At 37.9% G+C, this 27,208-nt stretch overlaps 1 pseudogene; it reads left to right on the plus strand.

Annotated features, from left to right (window-relative positions):
- The window catches only part of LOC145906433 (uncharacterized), a 266,709-nt pseudogene that overhangs the window by 52,136 nt on the left and 187,365 nt on the right, over positions 1 to 27,208 (plus strand).

The raw sequence follows: 27,208 nt of genomic DNA on the forward strand, positions 1-27,208 counted from the left end.
GATTTCTGACACTCTGTTCTTGATTTAGCGTTTTCCAGTGGCGTTTATTGTAACGTCATTCTCTGTTCTGCATGATTAATTACTCGAGTTAAAATAAATCCAGATAAAAGATATGCATGAATGAACAAGATATAAAGTAGCTGCAGAAGGGATGAGAATATTGTGTGTTGACGACTTTAAAACTTCTAGTTATGATTTTACCACGTTGGGTATAGTTAAGTGTTGTCACGTAAATAAAAACCGACTTCGACAACGCAAATATTTTCGACTCGTTTTGTTTAAACTTTCCTTTTAGCTGTGTTATGTGATCAGTGGAAACATTTGTGTTTGGCTTGGTGAGATTGGATTTCGGTTAAACGTGTTTGTTAGCGCAGCGAAATCACGCCTTAATCGAGTACAGAAAATCGATTTACTTGCCTTCGCACTGATTTTCAATTTTCTGTGATAAAATTCAGGGGCGATCACATGCAGTTTGAAAGTTCGGAATTATTGAACTTCTACGGTTACCAGAAACCACCGATTCCCGTTAAAGTTTATGAAGTTCGATAGCTATCTTGGCATTCCTAAGCTATTAAAGAGAGCTTATTATTCGTTGCGTATACTCGATTTCTCTTCAATGTTCAAACTTTTTGGAAGATGACGTTTTTCGCACACCAATGTGTATATATTATTCAATCAAACGTTACATCGCTACAATTTATGTACGTTTTATGGCAGTAGTATAAACAGATAAAAACTTCTTTATTACCGAGTAAATCTATGCGAATACTTGTGTACAGCTCTTTCTACAAATGCTTTCCTTCATTATTTTGTTATCTTGTATGACTTTCATGTGGTCTTATAAAATACGTGATTTGCCTCCCAGACTTTACAATTGGCGAACTTAATTTGGTTCTTCTCGCTTTGACAGTTTGTTCTTCGACTCCTGGTGTTGATCATGGTTTATTTGCACCAGTCAGCATTTAATGAATTAATAGATTCAGTCATTTATTCTTGTGATGATGACTCGACACCATTGGGATGATTGTAAATTTTTGTTGATTTGATGAAAGGTGTCCTTATACTTGACAGAATGTCCAGCATGTATGCTTGATTAGAATAACTAAGGTTGATCAGTATGACGATTTTTCCCTTGAACTTCATAAAAACAACTTCGATTTGATCACAATGACTTCCCACTAATGTAATCATCCCATTCAGTTGCTTTATTTGCAATAGAAACTTTTAAGTTTATCATTAGAATAAATAGAATGCACCAAACAAAGGCTATGTCATATACACGTGAACACATGTGAAGCTTGTTTAACGATTTCTACAAATATTTTTGATTATCGCTTCACCCACCTCGACCACACCAACAACCTCTCAGTTCGTCAATTCCCCGTCTATCTTTTGCCAGGGATACACAACATATGGCTCTCAATGCGTTGGTAAGATTATCGGGATGTAATGATATTGCCATCACATAAATTGATTGTGTAGTTTATCACTGTCATGATTTCATCTCTAAGTTTCTATGAGTTTTAGACACGCGCGACATCAATCATGTTTACTCCTACAGATGTCGATGATTGCTCTCACGGAAGTCACTTTTGTCATACGGAAGCGAATTGCACAAACAATGTTGGAAGTTACAGTTTGTCAGTTCAAGGAATGGTTTGTGGGCAGTGGTTTGATATGTGGAGGTGTGCCCTATAATCTATCTAAATGTAAACATAGGAAACAAAATATAAGATAAATATTGCAGTGCTTAGTTGGCGAATTACCGATTAGTGTTTTCCTACAGACTCTGTTGGAACCAGCATGCGTTGTTTTGTGTTTCGTTGTAATGGATCCGCAACACGTGTTTCGCATGGTTTATCTAAATGCATTGGGCTATAATTTAACATGTGACGTTTTTAACACTACGACAGGGTAATGCGCATTAACAAGGTCTGAAGTATAGGGGGTATTGTCACCCAACCCGTGTATGACAGTTCTTGTTCGTCCATCATTTATACGGAATTACTCATCGTATTTATCAAGATAGTTAGTGGTAATAACTATACAGAAATATGCGTTCATTGTTTAAATGATAGCTGGGTGACATTATTTGCAACGATCGCACATAAAATACATCATATGGAGGTTTCCTGTTGTACTAGCAGTGTTGCAATGCAAGCAGTATCATGTTTGTATTAGGACCCTTTCGTTACGACCAATACTCCGATTCGTAGAGCAGCATCCTCCTTGTTTTAATTTTAAGTCGCCACTGGCTGAAATTATCGCGACTTTTTCGGATAGTCTAATAAATTCCTGTCCAACACAGCAGGATCAAATTAGAGGCAGCAAGACACAGATGTATGTGAAAGTTGTGCATGAAATTGCGTGAGTTATTTTACCATAACAAGGTTTCCAATTGCAAATTTGTCATCCTTTGAAACGTGACGATGAGAGTTTCTTCATCAACGCCCAAAAAACGTATATAAGGTGCGTTTTTACATTTATTCCAAACATTACCAATTTGCCACAAATGTCGATATAGGGTTTAGTCAGATAAGAGTTTATTCACACCTGTAACAAAACAGATTTGTCAAGTAGGCTATAAATGAATATGTGAGTAGGTAAGTTCGTATATGAGTAGTTTCAAACATGAAATGTATGTAGATTTAGAGATTTAAATGCATATTTTTCTTTCTGTTAAAAAAGAATATTTGGGCCATTAAAATACTTTAATCAAAACAATTAACGCGAATCAAAACTTATCTGACCAAAAACTATGTTGACATTGTTAACAAATGGTAACGTTTGAAATACATGCGAAAACACATCCTTATTGAACGCTGGTTAAGAATCTCTCATTCGTCGCATTTCAAAGAATGACAATATTGCGTTCAGAAACACTATTATAGTAAAATAACATCAAAATGAGCAAAAATGTTTATTCCTAAAAATTTTTTTGTGTTTACGTGTAGTAATTCTGCCACGAAACTTTCTTTGACATGTTGCTAAATGTTGTTGCAACACATTTTTCTTCGCATCTCAAACTCTGCGTGAAGTTAGTGCTGAGGATTTTAACAAAAGTTGCATGAAAAAGTTTTCTGTCGTGTTTGGATTTTTGTCCTTAATATGTCCGAAAATTCAAACTATTTTTTCCTCTATAAACGAAAATTATCTTCAAAACCACAATTGTTTGTGTTAAAGACGATTTAACTTAGTTGTAATTATGTCTCCAACACCATGTTTGTGAGCAAAGCGATAGTATTGCATTCAAAAAGTAACCCAAATTATGATTTGTGGATTGCATTTTGCAAACAATTTATTTCGTTAAAGAAAATCCTCAGAGCTGAGATTCTACTCATGATAAGAGCAAATGTTTCGAACACTGATGTGTTTAACATAACTGAAAGTTAACTGAGTTGCAGCCCTTGCTCATCTTAAAAATGATGACGTCAGGTAGACCTTTGAGGTTGCTGTAACATGATCTCAGCTATTTTTTGAACATCTTTGTTAGTGAGCGACAAGCTGCTACACAGTTACCTTACACTGAAACACAGTAGTTGATTGGAACTTTTACTTCACTATGATTAAGCATATTAGCTCGTGATTTCCTCTTCAAGTTTTTCAAATCTAAATTTACCCATGGATCGAAAAAGTACCTTCGACAGAAATGTAAGTAATACCTCATAGTACGATAATTATGTTCCAAAAGCGAAATTTCTATTCCAGTAACAAAAATTCTGTTCCAGTAACAAAAATTATGTTCCAGTAACAAAAATTTTGTTCCAGTGACGAAAATTCTGTTACCGTAACGAAAATTCCGTTCCCGTAACGAAAATTCCGTTCCAGTAACGAAAATTCCGTTCCCGTAACAAAAATTCTGTTCCAGTGACGAAAATTCTGTTCCCGTAACGAAAATTCTGTTCCAGTAACGAAAATTCCGTTCCCGTAACGAAAATTCCGTTCCCGTAACGAAATTCCGTTCCCGTAACGAAAACTCCGTTCCCGTAACGATAATTCCGTTCCCGTAATGAAAATTCCGTTCCAGTAACGAAAATTCTGTTCCAGTAACGAAAATTCCGTTCCAGTAACCAAAATTCTGTTCCAGTAACGAAAATTCCGTTCCCGAAACGAAAATTACGTTCCCGTAACCAAATTCCGTTCCCGTAACGAAAATTCTGTTCCAGTAACGAAAATTCCGTTCCAGGATCAAAAAGTCACATTTTTGAACGACATTTAGGTCGCATATCAACAATTTTCTTGAAAGAACGACAATTGTATCCATGGATCGAAAAAGTACCTTCGACAGAAATGTAATTAATACCTCATAGTACGATAAGTATGTTCCAAAAACGAAATTTCTATTCCAGTAACAAAAATTCTGTTCCAGTAACGAAAATTCTGTTCCCGTAACTAAAATTCTGTTCCCGTAACGAAAATTCCGTTCCCGTAACAAAAATTCCGTTCTCGTAACGAAAATTCTGTTCCCGTAACGAAAATTCCGTTCCCGTAACGAAAATTCCGTTCCCGCAACGAAAATTCTGTTCCAGCAACGAAAATTCCGTTCCCGTAACGATAATTCCGTTCCCGTAATGAAAATTCTGTTCCAGTAACGAAAATTCTGTTCCAGTAACAAAAATTCTGTTCCAGTAACAAAAATTCTGTTCCAGCAACGAAAATTCCGTTCCCGAAACGAAAATTACGTTCCCGTAACCAAATTCCGTTCCCGTAACCAAAATTCTGTTCCAGTAACGAAAATTCCGGTCCAGGATCAAAAAGTCACATTTTTGAACGACATTTAGGTCGCGTATCAACAATTTTCTTGAAAGAACGACAATTGTGTCCATGGATCGAAAAAGTACCTTCGACAGAAATGTAATTAATACCTCATAGTACGATAATTATGTTCCAAAAACGAAATTTCTGTTCCAGTAACAAAAATTCTGTTCCAGTAACGAAAATTCTGTTCCCGTAACGAAAAAAATTCCGTTCCAGTAACGAAAATTCCGTTCCAGTAACGAAAATTCCGTTCCCGCAACTAAAATTCTGTTCCAGTAACGAAATTCCGTTTCCGTAACGAAAATTCCGTTCCCGAAACGAAAATTCCGTTCCCGTAACCAAATTCCGTTCCCGTAACGAAAATTCTGTTCCTGTAACGAAAATTCCGTTCCAGGATCAAAAAGTCATATTTTTGAACGACATTTAGGTCGCGTGTCAACAATTTTCTTGAAAGAACGACATTGTGTCCTTGGATCGAAAATGTACCTTCAACGGGAATGTAATTATTCCTCATTGTACGATAATTCTGTTCCAGAAACGAAATTTCTGTTCCAGTAACAAAAATTCTGTTCCAGTAACGAAATTTCTGTTCCAGTAACGAAATTTCTGTTCAAGTAACGAAAATTCCGTTCCCGTAACGAAAATTCCATTCTCGTAACGAAAATTCTGTTCCAGTAACAAAAATTCCGTTCCCAGAATAAAACTTCGGTTCCGGGAACGCAAATTCGGTTCCGGGAACGAAAATTATGTTCCATGCATATTTTCATCTTCCCGTAAGTGTCTACGTTTGAAAACATATATTCGTAATAAAATCAACCTTATACTCGTGAGCAAAACCGCGTTATCTTCGTCTCTTTGTCGACATCTAGTGGTGATTTTTTGGCTTGGTCGATTTTCGGAACACAATTTTTAGTGCGATATTACCCAAATTGTGATTTTGGAAACACAATTCCAAAACCAAAATATGTTCCTGTAACGAAATTTTGCGTAAAAATAATGTTCCCGAAACGGTTTTTCTCATTTGGGAACGAAATTTCGTTTCTCGGAACGGTTTTGTAACGAAATTTCGGAACAAAGGCAAAAAATATATTATGACTTTACCCTGTTGCGTTGGTTGAGATTATTTTGATGCAAAACTAGTTTGAATTAGCAGCATAACGTGTGATTTGATAATGTGGGTCAAATGACGGTTGTAAATACCATGCAACTGTCAGTATCCCAGAATAATATTTGTTAGTTTAACAAGTTGGATTTTTGCTAAAAAATGTATATTTTCCGAATATTTGCGGCGAAACCGATTCCTTAAATCAAGTTTGAGGTTTGAAATCCGGCACTTCTCGTGTTGAGGGAAACGTTGATGTTGCTGGAGGGCAGCGGTTTGACGGCGAAAACCGTTCTTTAGTGTTCGCAATATTGTATGTGTGTGAAACAGTTGGTGTGGTTTGATTGGCGCGGTTACAAATGACGCACGAACTCAAGCAGCGTCGTTTGAGTTGAATGATTTAAGAACGGATACAATGAAGTTCGGAGCTTTTGTGCGAAATAACGCCCGGGCAGTAGCGTTGTCAGGAGAACTCAAGCAGAACAGAGTGTAACGCAGCTCTCTGTGTGCAGCCAACTGTAACGAACGCTTGCTGACGAACAACGTTTTGTTATCGTATATCAATTGTAGAGAAATATTTAAGTACATTAAAATGTTCAGCTTAACTGCAACTCGTTTCGTGCAAGCATGTATTGTGTTGATCCCTCGTCTGGAACATCTTGATGTGTTCCAATGTGTTCCAAAACTTCCAATGATTGAGGTTTTACGAAGGAAATGTCCCTGTGACTTATTATCTCGTAACTGCTCTGTCGGGAACAACCCATGACGTAACACCAGAGTAGTTCCTACTCGTCAGTCAAGTATTTTTATCTTTGATATTGTTTGGATGAAGGAATTAATTGTGATGAAATTGTTGAATTTAAAAGATAATCTTTAACTATTTCTGAGATCATCTTCGAGTTTAAATTACCAACTCGCCTGGTAACAAATGGTGAGGTTTTAATACAAGGCTGGAAGCAAATTCTCTGTTATGGAAATGTTGCATTGAATCACACGGATGTAGGAAAGAAAACATGAATTTCAAAATACTATAAGGTTTGGACCATGATCGGATAGATTAAAAAATAACAACGACCAGACAAAAACTCATGGTGTTTCAATGTACCGCACAGTGGGACGATGTGGTTGGCGTCAAAGACCGACATCTGATGCGAACCATGTCTACTCATGAACGACATCTAGCGTATCACCTACTGTGTCTGAAGAGAAGAAGGAAAGGAGATTTAGGTGAAAGTTCACCGCACAGTGGGACGATGTGGTTGGCGTCAAACACCGACATCTGATGCGAACCATGTCTACTCATGAGCGACATCTAGCGTATCACCTACTGTGTCTGGAGAGAAGAAGGAAAGGAGATTTAGGTGAAAGTTCAATGCACAGTGGGACGATGTTGTTGGCGTCAAACACCGACATCTGATGCGAACCGTTTCTACTCATGAGCGACATCTAGCGTATCACCTACTGTGTCTGGAGAGAAGAAGGAAAGGAGATTTAGGTGAAAGTTCACAGCACAGTGGGACGATGTTGTTGGCGTCAAACACCGACATCTGATGCGAATAGATTCTGCTCATGAGCGACATCTAGCGTCGTTTCAAACACACTTGTATTGGAGGGTTTGTAACAGACATATCTCATATGCGTGTTGTTACTTGGTAATAAATGTTGTCCAGATCAAATCCCACAAGATGGTTATCTGTGACGAAATCACAGTCACGTGGGTACTTGATTCGATAACTTTTATGGTTACATCGCTCCCCAACATCTTAACTCCACATGCTACTTAATTTATTTTGTTCCTTGTTTATCCGCATAGTAGTTTAGAGTAAAATACAAATGATTTTGTGTAATACAAATGAGAATTGGTTTGGAACAAGTTGCATTTTTTGCACATTTTTTAAAACGTGGATGCCGATGACCTGCGATCCTGACTTTCCTTTTGGTTTCGCTTCCTGGAGTCGCCAGGATGCTCATTTACCAGTAGATAACATCGTGGACAAAACTTAACACCCAAAATATGTCTACTGGATTTCATTTGTTTATCTTTATTTTATTTTTGAAGGCATCTAATCTCTTTTATAAGCTAAGCCTTAAACGCCAACACTTTTCAATTCATTGAAACCTCTGTCAACTCATTTCGTGTGGCGTCACACATTTGCATTAAAGCGTTTAACTTTTCGCCCTCAGCGCGAAAGTAAATGTGACAACTTTTAATAAAATAACATGCAGAGAATCAGATAAAATCAACTTCTTTGTTGCCGTTTTTTACTGTGTACATTGGTAATCAACTTAGTGTGGATATTAATGCTTTGGGGTTGCTTAATGAAGATCCCAAAGAACTCTTTATTCTGTCACAAACTTACTTGCCCTTAGACAACGTTAGGCAAAACATGATTTAGCTGACATGCTGCACGTCGTTTTGGGCAAAAAAAAATTAATCTGTTTTACGTGAAAGTGCCCTTGCAGTAATTTCATTCTATACATAAGTATATGCAATGCCAATTTCAGCAATACTAAGCTTTCTAAAATTTGTTCAGTATTTGCGGTGACATCGGTACATAAACTTTTTATTGCATCTGAGTTGACGCAAGTACTCAATACAAAGTGTTTTCCATTATCACCAATTTATCTAAAGTTATCGTCAAAATCGTCAATACAAAATTATGAATGTACATAAAGTGTTTCAAATCTCTTTTTTGGCAAAAATATTTGCTTGTGAACGGAACCTATCTCGTCAATCTTGTTATGATATTCGATTGTCGGTATGTGTGCTTGAACTTTGATATGAAAATGAGATTTTTCGTATTTTCATTTCTACTTATTTCAGAGAGTAATTTAGTCGGAAACCATTCCACACGACACCTTTCCATTCTCGAGTTTTCGTAAAAAAACATATTGGGCCGTTTCCAAACCATCATCCACCACCGTGTGAATTCGAACAGGTGTAACCTGGCATGTTGGTGTTGTCCCGATCTAAGGTTATAAAAGGTTTTCTGTTGTGGTAACTTAGGCTCCTGAAATACAAAATTTGAGTAGTTGTGTAAACTTCATACAGATGGCCACCGTTTCGATCTATGAGGTCTCATCAGAGCAGCTCGTGTTACTATCAGACGATTTTGCCGAACGGCCAAGCAAGGACTGTTTTTTTAAAATTTGAATTTTGTTAAAAATTCGATTTAACAGTGACTATCCCAGTCTAACTGTGGTTGATGACCAAACCACGGCATGGTTGATGACCAGACTCAAGTAAAAAATGATAAATATTCCTAAGTCGTCTGTCTGTTTCAAGTTTTTACGACATATATATTTCGCCTGTCTGTGCAGGCATCATCGGTATCGCTACAAGTTTACGGCTAGAAATCAATGTGAAAACACAGCATATTTGAACTTAGGAACACCGCATGGAAAAGTGGACAAAAAGAGGAAATAGTTTCCACAGCAACACTCGGTCCAACGAGACCTTTTTGCACTAATTTATGTTGGTAATCGCGAAATTCTTCGCAAAACCTTACCATGCAGCCTCACCGTCTCCCTTTGGTCGCAAAATACTTTCAAAGATCCGCCAGGTGGTAGAAAACTTTTTCTTACGTTTTTCTGGCGTTTTTAGTGTTTATGCGCTTGATGCCCTGAGAAAGTCTCATCTCGCCGGTTGGCAGACGAAAAGTCGGTTTCAAATAAACACTTCAGGAACTTTTCTGATTAATGATATTGAGATATTCCGACACGTAATTGTTAAGAGACATATCCTGCCTTGTAGGTTTGAAACTCTCAGTTGTAGTTTAACGAGTTGTGAAGTGACGTCAGTCAGTGCAGGAGTAAAGTCACGTGATTCTCCTGCATCTTCTTTGGAACCATTGGATTCCTTGAGCCCGGTCGACCCGGTATCACCTGTTGTTGGTGATGCAAAGAGTCAATAAAAACAGGTAAGAAGGAATGGTAATATAGTAGATAACTACACGTAACTCATAGGCGTTAAACCTGTATTTTCCACTAGATGAAATCGCCTTGCTTGTGAAATATTAAGAATTTTCTGTTTCGTCTTAATTTTTAGGCTATTAACCACAGCTATTAGGTTCTGTTATTTTTGAAAAACGTGATATCAAATCTTGTTACAAAATACACGACAATATGGATTAGTATGGGTTTCTGCAATGCAGTATATTTGCAAAGTTACAAACGTTATCAGTTTTTGCCTACCTTTATTCAAGTAGGACTGCATCATTATCTAAAAAAATGATTACATAGCCCAAAAGTAAGGGAAGTGTTTATCTCTAAAAGAGGAAAACATATCTTACGTAACTGCGACCACACAACGACGATCATCAACAAAGGTAGTCAGTGTCTGACTCAATTTATTCAGCATTGTATCAATAGCTGTTCAGAGGTGTGCACGGTACGCATTTAAGTGCTGGAGGTCGACAGATTGAACAACTTACATAAACATACGAAATGTTTATTGCTGCGTGTTTTTGATTTCACAATCTTACTCTCTAACCAGCAGATCCTTGGCCGCTAACCAGCACGCAGTAATATGGAAATATCCCGTCTCTATCGTCAACTGACAAAGTAAAAACACATTAAAAACTTACCATGGCGAGTGTCGTGCCGACAAATACCAGTACAATCACAACCAACCCCACCAGCAAAGTCTTCATTTTCTTAAGTTCTGAACGTAACTTTGAAAAGTCTTTGTTTTCTTCTGGTGCTTGTGGTTCCTCATAAACTGTTGTTAGGTTTGGATAACATGCACAAAACAAAGCAATTGAATGAATTAAATGTTTTGCTTTTTATGGTACACGTTTGCTTTTGGATTATCTTTTACTCTAATGTTAGCCATCAGGATAGTTTACGTATAGGTGTGGCAGTTGTATCACTACATCACACAAAAACAACTACAAGTGTGAAGGATTAATAGCTTCCTGTCCAGCAGAGCTTTGGCGTTTGTTGGCAACAAGATACGAAACTATGTGAAAGCTACGCATGGAACTGTGTGAACGAACGACTGATCAGTAACAGTGTGGATAACAAGCGAGGGAGGTATATAAATTATTCGTAACAGCTGTTTTTGTCAGTAACACAAGTATTTCTAACATGGTAGGTTAGAAGATGGTGTGAAGTTTACCATTAAGATAAGATTTTGGTGAGTCGATATGGCGCCACCTATTACGTTTTCTTTAAATGCAAGGAGAATAAATACATAGCAAAAACGTTACAATGTTCTATAACTAAAACCAATTACCTAAAACAACGCAATTAATCAATACATAAACGACTCGAGTTGCATTGTTAAAGTCACCCACTGCGTGTTTCTCTGAACGCATTATTACTCCCTGCGCCATATGATTGTTTGGTTTGTCGGGAAATGAACGCATTGGTTTACTTTTGTTGTGAGACCAAATGGCTTCATATGACGCAAACATCTATAAACAATCAGAAAACGATTTTTATAGCATTTTGAATTACTTCCCATTTTCACTCGCATTCATTACTCCTGGTACACTCGTATGTGCTTCAGGTTTTTACGGTCACGTGTGAGCGTGCGTTTCTTTCCTTATCTCCGCTATCACCACTAGGTTCGCTACCACACCGTTGTTCACAGTTTGAGCTTTGTGGAGATAGCGTAAAGAAAAGACTTCCAGTTGCAGCGGTGTTTTGTGTGCAATTTATTGCTTTCATTACTACTATTACGTAATATTTGCAGAAACTGACGATGCTTATGGTTACAAGCGAAATCGACTTTTCAAATTAAAATCTGCTGACGTAAATCAGAGGTTTGTTGCTTCATTATATACACCAAATAAAGTAATTTGCTTTCACAGATAAATAAACAATGCCTAACTGATGGTTAGATTCCTCTACAGTTATTAAGCGAGATGGTATGAGACATTAGTGCCAAAGTACATGATGATAGAGGTTGAAACTTGAAAGTGTTATTGGCAAATCCGCCCAATATATAACCCGCAAATTGATGTTGAAAAAAGCCAAACTGGGCGTTAAAACCGACACCTTAGGAACACTGTATACGAACTCCGCGAACGCTGGAATGCGAGGTCAAATTCTTATCAAAACAGCTTCCAGCTGGAAGTTATCCCACATGCGTCTTTGTCACGCATTTTTACTCCCTCGAAACAATTGATCGTACTTCAAAGGCGGTTAACATCACAAGACTGCAGTTTAAACCGAATCACGCTGCAGCACGAAACTATGTGAAAGTTGTGCGTGGAACACTGTGAACGAAACGGGCGAGCAACAGACAGGGTTGCCAGGGTGGCGGTATTCCCGCCCAATTGGGCTGGTTTTCAACATCGAGTTGCGGGTTATTTTTACGAGTTGCGGGTTGCGGTTTATTGGGCGGGTTCATCAAATATTGCAATGTTTTTGCTATGTATTAATGCTCCTTGCAATTAATGAAAACGTAATAGGTAGCGCCATGGTCAGAACCAATGTGAAGAAACGTAACCGCTGTAGGTTAAAGCTATCGAGTGCGACAATTCACTAACAGTTGTCGATTTCAAGCTAAGTCAAAGGGAAATTGGGCTGGTTTTGGGCTTGTTTCAGAAATTTCTTGTTTGGGCGGTTTTTGGGCTAGTTTTGACAAGGCGTTGGGTGGTTTTAGAAAATTTTACCTGGCAGCATACAGAGGTTTGAGAGTTTATTTATGCGGTCTTACACCAATCTATGAGAAAACGCAATACGACAGATCTCATTTGTCCGACATCAATATGCAGAAAACCTCATTGTATAGGTGTTGATGACAGTTAAAGCTGTTCGCTATACAGGATCAGCTATTGATTTCACGTTTACAGAAATTGTTGTTAGTTCGTTGTTTTAGGCTAGTAAGACACGACCACCAAAAACTGCCGCACTCAGCATGCACATCATGTAGAGGTTGTATTTTTTGAAACAGTAACTTTCATTTGAGACGCAACTGGTTGAAAGTATTGCGAGTTTACAGGAAAAAGTAATAATTTCCAATCCAAAGAACAGAGGGTTGCCCTGTTCACACCTAACTCTTAAAATGCGCTGAGATACCAAATTTACACAGACTTATATAAAAATCAAGTTTCAAAAAATCTTTGACCCTTTGTAGTAGTAATTTCCAACAGATTGTGTTACGAACATGTAGAGGTTTGATAGTTGATTTATTTAATGATTGAATTCGATGCAATCTGCCTTAAAGGAAGAAAAGACATTTTATCTCAGAGCAGCTTAATGCACATTAACAAGGTGTTAAGTAAAAGGTGTTTTTGTCACCCAATCCCACACCAATGTATGTGTATGACAGTTGTTGTTCGTCCAACATTTGTGCGGAATTATTCATCGTATTTACTAGGATAGTTAGTGGTAATGGCTATACAGAAATACGTGTTCATTATTCAAATGATAGCTAGGTGACATTATTTACAACGATCGCACATAAAATACATCATACGGAGGTATATTCAGAATCGAATAATTATCCAGAGTTGAGATCACTTTGTTCAAGTCGAGAAAGAAATTATGTGAAGCAGCAGTTTAATGGAAAAAAAAACAAGTTTGAATGCCAAAATTAACCTTCTTAACATATATAAATGTAAACGTCATGGCAACACTACACATTGGAACTGCTGGGAGAAACAAAGTAAGTTTATGGTGAAATTGGACCATGAGGTTTGCAGGCTTGACAGCAAGATTTGAAAACTCAAGCTCCCGGTGAGGTTAGAACTCACGACCCTGGGCTAACCAGGCCCAACGCTCTACCAACTGAGCTTCGGGAGCTCAGTGGTTTCACGGGGAAAATTGTGGCCAACGAACACTGGTGCGCAAGCGCACAACTTGCCAGGCAACCTTTACATATACGCAGGGGATCTCTACCACCGTATCAGATAACGCAGTAATATTCCCTACGCATATGCGAAGGTTGTCTGCCAAGTTATGCGCTTGCGCACAAGTGTACCTGGGCCACAATATACCCCGTGCAAGCACTAGCTCCTATAGCTCAGTTGGTAAAGCGTTGGGCCTGGTTTTCCCATCAGGGCGTGAGTTCAAACCTCACTGGGAGCTCGATTTTACAAATCGCACTCTGACCTGTAAGGAAAAAGTGGCTGAGCTAGGCTGCAATGTCTGGGCTGCCAAGCCTGAAAACATAATGATCGCGATACGTCAGCTATGATCGCCATGCTAGAACCTGCGCAGTGGGGCGATCCTGCCTATCATGCCATTGCATGAAAGATTACTGCAATGTAAAAATGAATGGATTAATGTATATTTTAAAGGCAAGATTTTAATTTTGCCTATATTAATATTTCTTGTTTTACATGAAAGATTTAGGTTCAAAGTATAAATACTTTCCGTTGTGGTTCATGAAAATTTTGTTGCTTCAAAGCAGAAAGAAGTTTTTACGAATTAAAATATGTAACAAGAAACGAAAACCCCAGCCGACAAGAAAAGCTATATCTCATAATTGGCAAAAGCCTGATATATCACAAATCACTGACGAAACACTCATACATTTGGAATAGAACTGACCTAAACAATTGCTCTAAAGAAGTTTGAAGAATGAAGCCCTACAAATGCACTCGGAAAGCATACCTAAGTACACACGCTAGAAGTCACACTGGAGAGAAATCTTTCAGATGCAAAATTTGCGAAAAATGTTTTAAACTTCATCTAGGATTGAAAATTCATCAACGAATTCATACTGGAGAGAAACCATACAAGTGTAAGATTTGTGATAAAGCTTTCAGCCATTCAGGCCATCGAACGACACACGAACGAATTCACACTGGAGAGAAACCATTTAGGTGTAAGACTTGCGATAAAGCTTTCAGCCTATCAAGCTCTCGGTCGAGGCATGAACGAATTCACACTGGAGAGAAACCTTTCAAATGCAAAATTTGCGAAAAATGTTTCAAAATTACGTCAGATTTGAAAATCCATCAACGAATTCATACTGGAGAGAAACCATTTAAGTGTAAGACTTGTGATAAAGCTTTCAACCAATCAGGTCATCGATCGACGAATTCACACTGGAGAGAAACCTATTACAAGTGCACTTTATGTTCAAAAGCATTCAGCAAGAATTCTTATTTAAGTACACACGTAACAAAATTTCACCAAGAAATGTGAATCCACATCCGAATTCATATTGGAGATATATTTCAAGTCTAACATCTGTCTTAAAGCTTTCTGCAGTTTAGGCTCTTACATAAATCACATTAGAAATTTGTTTTAGACCGCATATCAGTAATTCTATGAAAAAAGTTTTGCCCGCGGGGAATGCCCGTCTTGTACTCCTGCGTCATAGAGAGTCTCAGTTCCGTCACAAGGCAACCGGTGATGCATTGGGGTCAATTTTCCGGTTGAATGAGCAAAAAGTCACGTGGTGTAGCCAGGGCGATTTTCAGCGTGTTTGGTGCAGTTTTAGTGCTTTTTTTGCTCTTCTCAGTCAGTCAGACTTTTGGTGCAGGGTGCTGTGAAAAGTCTAGTTGAAAAACCATCAAAATGTTCAAGGGGATGTAGCTCAAAATTGAATCACAGAAGTATACCTTAATTTGTAATTTTATGTTAGGCCCGCCTCTTGGCTACGCAGTAAGGTGAAAATTAGTTGCAAGACAGTTGCTTAAAGCACCACCTAGGGGTCATTTCGGCCCCCGATCAGTCATTATTTTAGCAAAATGGGCTGCAAAAAAATGTAAGATGGTTTTGCGTAAAAATGAATCACAAAAACCTCATCCAATTTGCAATTTAATGTTGGCCCTAACCCTTTTCTACGCAATGGCAAAAAAAATTGTCACAGGAAAATTGCTTTGGTTGCCCCCTGGGACTGTTTTTGCTATCCTATAGGACAAAAAATCCTCCTGGTGGCTCCTCAGATCCTTGCTGTGTTTTGGCGGATGCAGCTGCAATCAATTTTTTTTCTCTATGAATAGTACCAGTAGATCTTCATGGGTCACTGACCACAGGAATTGTTGTTGGCAAAAAAGCAAATCACTCAGTATGGGTATTATTGTTGATGGCCTTCAAAACTAGATTTTTGGGATTTAATACTGATATGCGGCCTTTAGAGTGGATTTGTTTTAGATTCTTAAATTGAGGCAGTCGAAGAAAGCCTCAAGTTATAATGAAGATATTTTTTGAAATTATTTTTTTTAATTATATTTAAAACAATTTTTGAGTTTCAATTCGAACCATAGCAAAGAATAAATATAACCATACAAGTGATGGTTACTGATGTTTTGACGTATATTTCTTATTTGCATTCGGTAAAAATATATGATTATAGTCAATTTGATACTGAAGCTGCCAGAAATCGTGACAATTAGAATATAATCTTCCTTTGTTAATGAACACTAAATTCTGTCTAAGTTTTCGGTTTCTATTTAAATCCGGGTCCACACTCACGCTTTGCGCCGGCGGATTCTTTGTTTGTTTCATTGCCGCGTGCGTGCGCTCGGGACAAAGCTTGGAAGCGTGAGCTTTCGGTCACAAGGGGTCACGGGCTTGCGAGTGCTCGGCGTATTACTCCCGCGACTTGCCGCTGAGCGTATACGTCGGCGAAATCATTTTGATTAAGCTCACGCCCGGGCATTCCCATACATTGGTGTAAAACCGCAAACAACTCACTCAGTTAAGGACGTTTTGATCCGCATTATCGATGCCCTCAGATAAAATGTCTTTGCTACTGTAAGGACTTCCCACACAATCTTTGTCTTTTATGTCCATCACTGTTTTGTATTCTGTGTGCGTTATCGGCTTATCACATGAATACGTTACTGCCGTTGCTCCTTCCCCGTTTTTTTGCCATGATTTACCAACAGCTTGAGTGTAGTCTCTTGGCGTTTTTGAGTACGTGTTACGATGTCCGCTGGTCGCAGAAAATTACTGATGTGTTTTGTTGTGTTTTTTGTTTTTTTATTGCTTTTCTGGTTACACAGACAATGAAGATGCCAAAAGGCGAATTCAAATCATTTCAAAAAACAAATCATGTTTATTTTGCAGAAAAAGCGCCAATTATGCGTCAAAGAGCCATAATAATCAATGACAGCTGCAGACAGGGTGTATACACGCACGACCTGTAAGGCCTGACGATTGACCGAAAGGTACCACAAAGTGGATCTGTGTGCCTGCTAGTCTACCAGCTAGCACAGTGCCACATCAACAGCTGCACTGATGAGACCTTACAGGTCGAAACAGTGCGTGTATATGTCTGCAAATCATGTTTACTTTGATAAAAAAGCAACTACACGTATAAACAATAAACAAAGAATAAAATGGCACCGGCACCGATAAAACCATAAAGGTTGTAAATGTGATTTCCTCACGGAGAACTAAAGATCATAAACTGCAGGCGTTGATCGTTCTTCACTCCTTTTGTTGTTCCAGGATTATGTTATATTGATCCGCAAAGACAGTTCCGCCGGTCACCGACTTTCACAGGATGATTCCGGTGTTTTTTGACATTTTCTCCAGAAAAAGAATTTGATAAATATCATGCATGATGTGTGCCAAGTATATACAAAGTTTCGTTACTAACAACAATCGTGCTAACGTTAGTGTGAATGTAAATAAGTTCAGCCTGATGTATCAGACAAACCGGTCAACTCTCAGTCAAGTGAAATGCTATTGTAAGTTTGCTGCAGAAACATGGTGGAAAAACATCCGATAAGACCAAGATAAACATCCGTGGTCTTCAATCTTCCTCAATAACAGAAAATTTCCTGTCCAGTAAAGTTGTCTTTTTCGCTGCACAATTGTGTATGTTTCAACGTATTTATCACTTTTGTGCCGCTACATTATACAAGCAGTCCAGCAAATAATTTGCCAGGCATATATTTTAAATTTATTTTTGATCACATAGAAATATTCTTCATTTCCCATTTTGCAAATCAATTTACTTCTATCAACTATGGCAAATATTTACCAATCTTTCTACTGTGGTGCCCAAATACGTTCGTAAATTGTAAAAAAGATGTAGGTTCTTTAATTGGTCGCATATAGGTCTCGATTTTTCAACGTTTTGTAAAATATAAAGAATGACATTTTTAGGTTTTAAAAACATGCAAAAAGCAATCATGTTGTCATGACACTAAATTTTAAACAATTTGATTACGAAATTATGAAAGCGGCACAATTTTGTTTCACTCGGTCTATTGCAAATTTAGTAATTATGAAGTAACAAACCAACCTTACACTCAATAATGCCAATTCTTACCTTTATGCTACTACAACTGCTGCGCTGCGTAACAATACACGAGACACTTGCGTTTGTCATGATTGTGACAGTGTTAATACAGGTCGAGTGGAATTATAGCTTAAATAATATAATGTTTGTGGTTTCTCTGATAATAATTTTTAATTTAAACGTAGTCCAAGGGTGACAATACATGTGATGAATAAAAAGGATACACTTGCGAAATCCCGTCATAAAGTTTAAGAGTAACGAATACGTGGTAAACATTTCTGTCGTTTATGCCGTTGAGGCTTTTTGCATTTCAAGCTACTATTTCATATCAAAAATATAACAATTAACAATTCTCAAATGCAAACAATCCCTCAGTTCGGTATAAGGTGGTGTGTACACTGTTCCATATGGCGGGTATACATATAAAATGTTTCGAATACTCGGAGGTTATAGGTTAAATTTTAGTCGAACTTCGCGAAGATCTACATCAAAGTAAAATACAAAGACTTATTGTTGAGGAGCAGAGGAAATTACGCTGTACAATGTTCACATTCCACATGGGAAAACGGGCTTCCATAACAGAAACACATTGCATAGTTAAGCGGTGATCTTGGTGTTGGTGATGACGTAACTATTTACATTATTGCGTTTATTTAACTTTGTAATTTTACGTTTGTTAAGATCGCATATAGCTAGGCAGCAATGCCTGCAATCCTCATGTGATCGCCAAGCAAGGATCTCTGTCCAGCGAAGCTGTGGCGTTTGTGAGCAACCAGATACGAAACTGTGTGAAAGTTAAGCATGGAAATGTGTGAACGAACGACTGGTAAGTAATAGTGTGGATACCAAGCATGTGGAGGTATAGGAAATTATGCGTAACAGCTGCTTTTATTAAGTATTTCAAACATAGTAGGTTAGAAGATGGTGTGAAGTTTACCGTTAAGATAAGAAATACTTTGCTAAGTCGATATGGCGCCACCTATTACGTTTTCTTTAAATGCAAGGGGAATAAATACATAGCAAAAACGTTGCAATGTTCTTTAACTGAAACTAATTACCTTAATCAACGTAATCAATCAATACATAAACGACTGCAGTTGCATTGTTCAAGTTTTTGTCGCACCAACCTACCCACTGCGTGTTTCTCTGAACACATTATTACTCCCTGGCCCCTGCGCCATATGATTGTTTGGTTTGTCGGGAAATGAACGCATTGGTTTACTTTTGTTGTGAGGCCAAATGGCTTCATATGACGCAAGCATCTATAAATATTCAGAAAATAATTTTACCGAGAGTTAGGTAATTTTAATGCATTTTACCTTTTACTAATTATTTCCATTTTTAGTCGCACTCATTGCTCCTGGAACACTCGTTTGTGCTTCAGGTTTTTACGGTCACGTGTGAGCGTGTGTTTTTTTCCTTATCTCCGCTATCACCACTAGGTTCGCTACCACGCTGTAATGTGAGCTTGAGGAGATAGCGTAAAGAAAAGCGTAAATTCGAGACTTGTGACTTCATTATATACACCAAATAAAGTAATTTGCTGTCTCAGATAAATAAACAATGCCTAACCAAGGACTAGATCCCCCTATTGCTATAAAGCAAGTCCTTTACTCATGTTATGAGACATTAGTGCCAGAATACATGATGACAGGGGTTGAAACTTTGCAAAAATAAATTTGTAAAAATAATATTTGTAAAAATAACTCCACTGTATGTCCTGTTTCGGCCGCATGTTTAGAAAGATCTGTTTTCTCATTATGGTTTTTTACGTCCCTCTGGTGCTCTTTTAACCTTGTTTTTAGTGCACGGCTAGTTTCCCCAATGTATACGTCGCTGCAACCATCGCAGGGAACAGGACATGCGGTGGACTTTACAAGGACGATCATTTTGGAACGCGAATCCGATATGTATAAGAGGATGTTTTTAGTCATTGAACATTAATACGCATGCGTCATCACTCAATGACAAAAAGCAAACTCTGTTTCCACTGGTGTATCGACACTTGCAAGGAAATTTGCCGTTAAATATCGCGCACTCCAAAAACCTTGATAACCCGTGCGGTTACTGATAATTGTACAGTGCAGGTGTGTTCGCACCTTTCTTATCGCTTTTTTCACTTCTTCTTTCCTTTTGCGGCGTTTTTTCTTTGTTTATGTACCTCAACTTTGTCCACTTTGCTTAACTTACATTTGTTACCTCCTGATGAAGGTTGTTCCATAACAGCCGAAACGTTGAGAAACGTCGATAAAGTAAAGTTTGCTAGGAGGGCAGTATTCAGCAATCAAATATGCCTGGCAGCGTCAGTTACAATTTCTTTGCAGAAATTGTTGTTAGTTCGTTGTTTAAGACTAGTAAGACACGACCACCTAAAACTGCCGCACTCAGCACATCACATGGAGGTTGTAATGCTTGAAACAGTAACTTTCATTTGAGACGCAACTGGTTGAAATTATTGTGATTTTATAGGAAAGATTATTAATTTCCTGTCCAAAATGTCAGCACCGTGTTCACGCCAAAAAGACACAAGTTGTGCATGGAAATGTGCAAACATGGAACTGTGTCTGGGGGAATATTACCGCTATTATTTAGTGTAGTATTTCAATTTAAATATGTAACTAAAGACAACAGGTGGCTGCCCTATTCGCACCTAACTCTTAAAATGCACTAAGTTATCAATTTTGCACAGACTTGTATGTGGATCAAGTTTGAAAAAACTTTGTGACCCGGTGTAGCTGTAATTTCCAACAGATTGTGTTATAAGCATGAGGTTTGAGAGTTTATTTTCTAATGACCGAATTCGATGAAATCTTCGTTGAAGGAAGCAAAGATATTTTATCTTAGAGCAGCGTAATGCGCATCACGAAGGTTCTTTGTCACCCAACCCTACACCAATGTATGTGCATGACATTTCTTGTTAGACCAACATTTGCGCGGAATTACTCTACCACCGTATCAGATAACGCAGTAATATCCCCTACGTATATGTGAAGGTTGCCTGACAAGTTGTCCGTTTGCGCACTCGTGTACCTAGGCCACAATATATCCCGTGAAACCACTGAGCTCCTGTAGCACAATTGGTAGACCGTTGGGCCTGGTAACTCCAGGGTCTTGGCTGACAAGCCTGAAAATCTCATGATCGCGATACGTTAGCTGTGATCGCCAAGCAAGGGGCGATCCTGCCAATCACGATATTGCATGAAATGTTACTGCGTGGTAAAATTGAATGGATTAATGTATATTTTGACGCCAAGATTTTTATTTTACATATATTAATGTTTATTGTTTTTCAGGAAGGATTTAGGTTCAAAGTATTAATACTTTCCTTTGTGGTTCATGACAATTTTGTTGATTCACAGCAGAAAGAAGTTTTTACGAATCATAGATCACAATCACTGGCGAAACACTCATACAATTGGATTAGAAGTGACCTAAACAGTTACTCTAACGAAGTGTGAAGAATGAAGTCGTACAAATGCACGTTATGTTCTAACTCATTCACTCGGAAAGCATATCTAAGTACACACGCAAGAAGTCACACTGCAGAGAAACCTTACAGATGCAAAATTTGCGAAAAATGTTTCAAAACTCGCTCAACAGTGAAAATCCATCAACGAATTCATACTGGAGAGAAACCATTTAAGTGTAAGACTTGTGATAAAGCTTTCAGCGTATCATGTTCTCGAAAAAGGCACGAACGAATTCACACTGAAGAGAAACTTTAGAAGTGTAATATTTGTGACAAAGCTTTTACTGATGCAAGCAAAAGAACAAATCACCTGAGAATTCACACTGGAGAGAAACCTTTCAGATGCAAAATTTGCGAAAAATGTTTCAAAAGTAACTCCGATTTAAAAAGCCATCAACGAATTCATACTGGAGAGAAACCATTTAAGTGTAAGATTTGTGATCAAGCTTTCAGTCATTCAAGCCATCGAACGACACACGAACGAATTCACACCGGAGAGAAACCTTACAAGTGTAAGATTTGTGATAAAGCTTTTAGCCAATCAAGCTCTCGGACGAGGCATGGACGAATTCACACCGGAGAGAAACCTTACAAGTGCACTTTTTGTTCAAAAGCATTCAGCAAGAATTCTAATTTAAATACACACGTCACAAAAAATCACCAAGAATTGTAAATACACATCCGATTTCATATTGGAGATATATCACAAGTGTATCATCTGTCTGTAAGCTTTCTGCAGTTTCGGCTCTTACATAAATCACATTAAAATTTGTTTTGGAGTGGATTTGTTTTAGATTCTTCAATTTAGACAGACGAAGAAATACCAACTCAAGTTATAATGAAGATATCTTTCGAAATGTAATATTAGAGCGATCAGTACCAGTATCAGTGTTAGATCTTTATTACAGAAATATTAAGTTCGCCTATTGGCATCTTCAGTTTCTATCTAAAGCAGAATAGCAATAAAAAATTAAAAACCTCAACAAAAACCAAATACTCAACAGTAAGTCCACTTTCGGGACTGCCAAGACAATAAGCCAATGCGATTAAAACGATAAAAACTGTTTTCTGCGACACGCCGCTGTGGTAGCAAGAGATGCGACGAGAGACTGCACTGAAGGTGTTTGTGGCCAAACGCAAAAATAGGTGGTGGACGCAAGGGTAGTGACGTAGAACTGCGATAAGGAGATTACGCAATAACGCACACAGAATATAAAAACAGTCACGGTGGTTTGTCAAAAAAAGTGTTTTTGGTCGCTTGAAAGTGACGGAAGCTGCAGGTTTTAAGAGCTTTTTCATTTGTGGAGAGTTTTAATTGGATTGGAAATGCAGTGGCACATACTACCCTTTTGTGGGACTTTTCCGTGTTGCGGGGCCAAGCCGTTGTTTCCAGTTGGCCGCTGTTGCTACGACATCTGATGTCATCTTCTTGGGGAAATGAGACCGTAGAAATTTTTGCTTCAACCGTTCAATGCTGTGGATGAAGTCCTTGTCTACCTCGTTTAGGCGGCGCATACGTACTGCTTCTGCGAACACAATTGATGTAAATTGATTTTTTTGAACATTTGCATTCTATACTTTATCAGCATATACTATGGTGGGCTTTTTTGCATAACACAACAACTTGAAAAATACTTGGAGTTTAATTATTTGAACAAGAAAGCTAAAGCAAATATGTTGCCAAACATTCTATAAACAAGAATATCTTTATTGACAGAAGTAAATAATAAACGAAAAAATTAACAATTTATCACCGTTTTATTTTTGGGCCGTTGTAATCCTTACATTTCCAATATACATTTCTAATATTTAACTTGTTTAAACATTATTTCTTTTTGGAATCTTACGTCAATCTACCATTTTCTGGTCAGTAAGATTACTGGTGGTTAAACATTCTACAACCTATAGTGGAGATCGCTGGTCATTTTTCATGGGAAGCAAACAGACGAACTCATTTCAAAACCTTTCAATTCGTTTAGATTCTCTTGTTGTAAGTTCCAACGTATCTTAGTCGCTTACATTTCTTCCACCAGTATGAGTTCGATTGTGGATTCTGCATCACTTCTACGTTTGTTTGGAAATCGCATCTAAATGTTTTGTCTTCTTTGGGGCTTTACGTGGTTGAAAACGTAATATTTGAATGCTAAAATATCGCCCAATGCTTTTAGACAATACGTGCAAAACACGTGTGGCTGATCCATTACTGCAGACCACACAATAACAGCAACTGTATGCATGCCGTGGTGTGAACTAAGTGTGAAAGATTAATAACTTCCTGTCCAGCAAAGCTGTGGTGTTTGTGGCCAACAAGTCACCAAACTACGTGAAAGTTACGCATGGAACTGTGTGAACCTCGAGTAATCGTAACCGTCTTGACACCGAGCATGTGGAGGTACATTGGCCTCAGTTAAAATCACTTCGTTCAAGGCAGGAAAGAATTCGCGTAACAATTGTTTAATAGAAGAAGAAGTATTTTACACATAGAACATTAGAAGGTGGCGCTAAGTTTGCAGTTTAAAAAGGGAAAGACAATAGTGATTCGATAATGTTTTTAAGCAGTTGAGATTGAAATAACTCAATATTTGCTACAAACGACAAAGCAACGAACAGAGACAAACCAAATGGTGAATTGACAGATTAATTTACATATTTAAATCCAAGATATTTGTTTTGCGCGCTGATATTATTATTGAAATAACAAGTAAAAGTAAGTTTTTTTCTTTATTATGGTTTATGAGAATGTACTTGCTTCGCAGCGAAAAACTTTTTATATGCGCGCAATACTTGGGAATAAATACATGTGAGGTATAAGAAAGACGAAATACAAACGAAATAGAAAAGCTGTTGTAGCAACAGTGACTAACCATACTGATATTTAAGAAACAAATTATCAGAAATATTACGTTGACGAAGTTTGAAGAATGAATCCCTACAAATGCACATTATGCTCTAAAGCATACACCAGGAACAGTCAAGCACACGCGTTCAAACTCATACTGGAGAGAAACCATTCATATGCAATATTTGCGAAAAATATTTCCAAATTCGCCAACAATTGAAAGTCCATCAACGAATTCATACTGGAGAGAAACCGTTTAAGTGTAATATTTGTGATAAAGCTTTCAGCCATTCAAGCCATCGAACTACACACGAACGAATTCACACTGGAGAGAAACCGTTTAAGTGTAACAGATGTGTTAAAGCTTTCAGCCAATCAAGCCATCGAACTACACACGAACGAATTCACACTGGAGAGAAACCGTTTAAGTGTAACAGATGTGTTAAAGCTTTCAGTAGATCAAGCGATCGAACGGTACACGAACGAATTCATACTGGAGAGAAACCATTCAGATGCATTACTACCGAAAAATGTTTCCAAACTCGTCAAGAATTGAAAATCCATCAACGAATTCGCACTGGAGAGAAACCATTTAAGTGTAAGATTTGTGATCAAGCTTTCAGCAAATCAAGCTCTCGAACGATACATGAACGAATTCACACTGGAGAGAAACTGTACAAGTGTAAAAAATGTGACAAAGCTTTCAGTAGATCAAGCTATCGAAAGGCACACGAACGAATCCACACTGGAGATAGACCTTTCAGATGCGAATTTTGCGAAAAATGTATCAAAAGTAGCTCAGATTTGAAAATCCATCAACGAATTCATACTGGAGAGAAACCATTTAAGTGTAAGATTTGTGATAAAGCTTTCAGCCGATCAAGCTGTCGGACGATACATGAACGAATGCACACTGGAGAGAAACTGTACAAGTGTAAAAAATGTGACAAAGCTTTCAGTAGATCAAGCCATCGAACGGCACACGAACGAATTCACACTGGAGAGAAACCTTACAAGTGCACTTTATGTTCAAAAACATTCAGCAAGAATTCTTATTTTTATTCACACGTAAAGAAAGTTCACCAACAAATGTGAATCCATATCCGAATTCATATTGGAGATATATTACAAGTCTAACATCCATCTAAAAGCTTTCTTCAGTGTAGGCTCTTACATAAATCACATTCGAAATTTGTTTTAGAGTAGATTTGTTTTAGATTCCTAAATTGAGACAGTCAAAGAAAAACCATACTCAAGTTATAATGGAGATATTTGTCACGGAATTATTTCGGCGACCCAACGCTGCCGCCCTAATTCAGAAAAGGGGCGGACCCTGCAGTAACGGCTCACCACTAAAGCCAAAATACCTCATACTGGTTTCACTAAATGGGTGTCTCTTTAATGAACGAACCAAAACTGACGATAAAACGTACATACAATACCAGTAACCGCCAATAAACCCTCCGATGCAAACTACTTGTTTGGCAACACTAAAAACAACCATACAGCGCGACGCCCATTTCAAGACTAACAGGTCATACATGCACTCCTTACACATGCACTCCTTACACCGACCAATCAACCAATCAACGACTTGCACGTGAACCAATGGAGCGTTACGAAATGTGGCAAACATAGAATACGACTATAGTGCGGAAATAAACACCAAGGGAAATTTCATAAAACGTGAGTGCAAGAAACAAAAGAAAAACAAAAGCATATTGCGATGTGTTGTGCACATCTGTGTAATAAGGAGTGCTTTAAATAAACAACGGAAGTAATCAAAAAAAATTGATATCAGAGTTTGATTTGGAATGTGTTTTTTTGATGGGAAATTCCTTGTTTTGTTCTATCTTGCGTCACTAGGACAGTTGTTAGTAGGAATTTTAGCATGTTATGGTAAATTTGGTTCAACGGGGTATGTGTATTTTACGCGGCCATGGCAACTTTGCGTAATACTAAAGGTACATCTACAACAAACATATATCCAAAGGTTTTCGGTTCTACGTCAACTAAAAAATGTAGAAAACTGCACGAAACGTAGCGAAAACCAAAAATCGTAAACCTTTTTCACTGCAGCGAATTAGACGCTACACATGGCGCTCGCGTCAACAAATTGCATTGTTTAGATAGGAGAAGGCGCCTTATATTGCAGATATCGAATAGTTTCAAACATAGGAGAATCCACAGATTACGTTACCTCAAATAGGTCAAGGTTTTACAACAAACAAACAAAAATATCTCACTGTGACGTCACAAACCAAAGGCATATTTTGATTATTGGAAGACTGAAGGGTAGAGCAGCAACGACGTTTCTTTGCTCAGTGACATTGCTCAGTGATTTTATTTTGGGTGTGATGTCATAACTTTAACCTCATCCATGTGTTGACTTTAATTTGTTAATTCCAACATTTCTAGTTACAACTATATTGCGAAAAATACATTGGTGGTTGATTGTGGCGAATTAATATATCTTTTGCTGTGAGTGGACAAAACGACAATGCTTAATTGTCGGTTCGTCTCTGTCGTGTTTTCAAAAGTCCATGTATCACGTTAGCGATCATAAATGCTTTAACCACAAGAACACCCTGTCCCACTAACTGTTTCATTTTTACACAACTAAATATTATAGGTCGAAACAGTGGATTAATAGGTCGAAACAGCGGCCATCTGTCTGCAGCTAAAATTAACATCGATGTCAGTTTGTTCCACTTTTTCACTTGTTGTGCACTGTTTAATGCAAAACTATACTAAACCAGTTTTACAATGTTTTCCATTCCTACACATGAGGCTTGCTGCCAGCACTCGCACGACCAAAGCGCCTTCTATGACGTCACCTAACAATAATCTCGCTTTCGCACGATTTCGTTCGCAGCGGCA

Source organism: Ascidia mentula, chromosome 6, assembly GCF_947561715.1.
Source record: "Ascidia mentula chromosome 6, kaAscMent1.1, whole genome shotgun sequence".
In the NCBI taxonomy this organism is placed as follows: Eukaryota; Metazoa; Chordata; class Ascidiacea; order Phlebobranchia; family Ascidiidae; genus Ascidia; species Ascidia mentula.